Consider the following 3,175-nt stretch of genomic DNA (forward strand, 5'->3'; position numbering starts at 1 on the left):
GAAGATATTTTTTCCATGGAGACACTTCTGTTTGTTGTGTTCTGGTTGGATGATGCCTTCACTGGCACTCACGGCCCAGAGAGCTCTCCTCCTCCTCCCTCCTCCTCCTCCTCCTCCTCCTCTCCTCCTCCTCCTCCTCCGGGGTGTCATCATCGTGTTGTGGCCTGAAGCCACATGGCGGCCACCCGGCATGGATCCACTGGAAGCGTTTCTTATTGACCACATTTGTGATATCCTGTTAACCCCATTACGCAAAAAAAAAAAAAAAAAAAAGATGTGCACGGATCACGCACCGAGTGATCACGCTCCCTGAGGCCTCTAAACACACACACACACACACACACACACACACACACACACACACACACACAGATATACAAGCTACGCTCCAATTAAATAAAAAAAAAAACGGCAAAGAACGATAGAATGATTAAATCGTTAGTCTCGCCGCGGGAAGGGGTATTTCGTTTTCCCTTTCAATTAGAGGTTGATTGGCTTTTCAAGGAGGTCAGCTGTGAAATCTGAATTATATATGCGCGGACCTGAGCACGCATAGACTCGTCTCCCTCCTCTCCTCTGCGGATCGCAAACTGAGGGCTTACTTCATTTAGGACGTTTAATAAAGACATCAGAACGATCAGACGCGCGGTAAAAACTGACAGTTCACACGTGGCCTTTCTCTTCATCTTCAGCCCCGCACGCAGACATGAGCGGGACTCTTCCCGCACCGCCAGCAGACGGCGGTAACGCCGCTTGCCTCGCAAATTTCACGTCATATGTGGCCATCCATCCTCAGGGGGCTCTCCTCTTACACCAACAGTCTGTGTGTGTGTGTGTGTGTGTGTGTGTGGTGTGTGTGTGTGTGTGTGTGTGTGTGTGTGTGTGTGTGTGTTTTAAACCAAATCTTCCACACATCATCTTCCGCAGTGAGTGTGTAATTACTCTATCTGACACCTGCTATTATTACATACCTTAATTACACACCCGCAGGTGGGAGAGAAATGGATTTTTTCTGCGGTTCGCGCGTTAAGTCGTCTCACAGTCACAGTGTAATTCCAGCGCATGAACACGGAGCTCAGGCTCAGGCCTTCAGAGAGTCAGAGAACAATTAAAGACGGGAGGAAGTGTTCAGACATTTTAAACCGACAAAATTGCGCGTAAAAAAATGATTTTTTTTACTTTTTTGCATTGAGAATTTAAAATCAGTTTGACAGATTTCAGAAATCAGCATCCATGTCCATGTTTGCTAAAAAAGAAAGTGTGAGACGTTTGACTCATCTCGCCACAGTCTGCACCCACCTTTGGCCGCTAACAAATCTTAGTTTATTTTTTGTTCTGTAGAGCGGTGTTGGAAATTTCAAATGCCTTGTGCTATTTGTGGGATTGGCCCTCCTTTCCTGCCTCCTCCTCCTCCTCCCTCCTCGGTGTGTGTTCTCTCTATGGTCCTCTAGTCACCTGACCAAACGCCATGCAAATCATTCCGCTGCTAGAGCCTCATTGGCCGCTTGTGGCTCTTTTAACCGCTGTCAGTGCGCATCATATGGCCGCCGCTTTAACCAACTTCTCAACTCCGACAGGGAAAGTGGCTCAAATGCGCATTCTATCACAGTGGATGTGAAGCAGCCCGGGCGGAGACAGGCTGAAATTCTGGTTGGAGAACATTTTATTTCCCTTTTCGGATTAATTTTCATCTCGTTTATGATTCATTCGGGGTTAGAATATTAATCTTGTTACCCCGCTCCATCCTGTGCGCGCCTGATCCTGGTGCGGCCTTGACCTATCTTGAAATAGCTTTTTTTTTCTCTGTTGGTGGCGAAGTTTAAAACCGGGTGAATGTATAGCATGATGATGGAAACTGACCTCCATTCCCCCGGCCCCCAAACGAACACGACCACGGGGCAAACGGGGCCGAACAGCGGGTCCAAAGCAAATCAGGAGCGGGTGAAAAGACCGATGAACGCGTTCATGGTGTGGTCCCGTGGGCAGCGGAGGAAGATGGCACAGGAGAACCCCAAAATGCACAACTCTGAGATCAGCAAGCGGCTGGGCGCCGAGTGGAAGGTGATGTCCGAGGCAGAGAAGGCCCTTTCATCGACGAGGCGAAGCGGTTGCGAGCCATGCACATGAAGGAGCATCCGGATTACAAGTACCGGCCAAGACGGAAGACCAAGACGCTGCTGAAAAAGGACAAATATTCCCTGGCCGGTGGACTGCTTTCTGGGCCCAGTGGGGGCGGTGGAGTTGGTTTAGGGGTCGGAATGAGTTCATCGGGGTTGGGCAGAGGTTAGAGAGCCCCGGGGGGCACGGAGGCCCGCCAGCCCGGCTACGCGCACATGAACGGCTGGGCGAACGGTGCGTACTCGGGGCAGGTGGCTGCAGCCGCGGCGGCCGGCGATGATGCAGGAGGCTCAGCTAGCCTACAGCCAGCACCCGGGGCGGAGCGCACCACCACCACCACTCACACCACCATCACTCACACAACCCGCAGCCGATGCACCGCTAGACATGACAGCCCTGCAGTACAGCCCCATCTCAAACTCTCAGAGCTACATGAACGCTTCTCCATCCGGCTACGCGGGATCACCTACAGCAGCACCAGGGCTCCGGCGTCTCCTCCTCAGCTGCCATGGGGACGTTAGGGTGCTGGTGAAGTCGGAGCCGAGTGTAAGCCCTCCCGTCAGCAGCACACACTCACGGGGTCCTTGCCCGGAGACTTGAGAGAGATAAAGCATGTTATTTACCGACCGGAGAGCCGGGGGACCCGTCAATGCAAAGTAGACTCCATGCCTTGCCGCAGCATTACCAGAGCGCCACGGCTGGAGTGAACGGGACGGTCCCTCTAACACACATTAGAACTCACAGAATAATTGAAACCTGCAAACGAACACATAACCAAATATTTACCTCTTTCTAAATAACCCGAGAAGTCCCGAGAACTACCTGCATTTTGTACAGAAGTTGTTATGATATTGTAATGAAGGGTAAATAACATATTCATCTCGGCCTCTTTCTTCTTTTGGAATAGCCCCAGTGGAATTATATAACGAATATGATGCTGATGAGATATTTGGTTATGTGCTACACCATCTTTTTGTCCATTACTTCACAGTCTTAGTTGAGGGTTACGCCAGGTTCACGTGGAGGGGGTTCACAATTGTCTCATAATTTTTTTGGG

General features: G+C 50.7%; 1 pseudogene; it reads left to right on the forward strand.

Moving 5' to 3' along the window:
* Positions 1–1,797: 1,797 nt before the first annotated feature.
* On the forward strand, positions 1,798–2,914 carry LOC113748198 (transcription factor Sox-1a-like; annotated as a pseudogene).
* The last annotated feature ends 261 nt before the right edge of the window (positions 2,915–3,175 follow it).

Source organism: Larimichthys crocea, chromosome XVIII (assembly GCF_000972845.2).
Source record: "Larimichthys crocea isolate SSNF chromosome XVIII, L_crocea_2.0, whole genome shotgun sequence".
In the NCBI taxonomy this organism is placed as follows: domain Eukaryota; kingdom Metazoa; phylum Chordata; class Actinopteri; family Sciaenidae; genus Larimichthys; species Larimichthys crocea.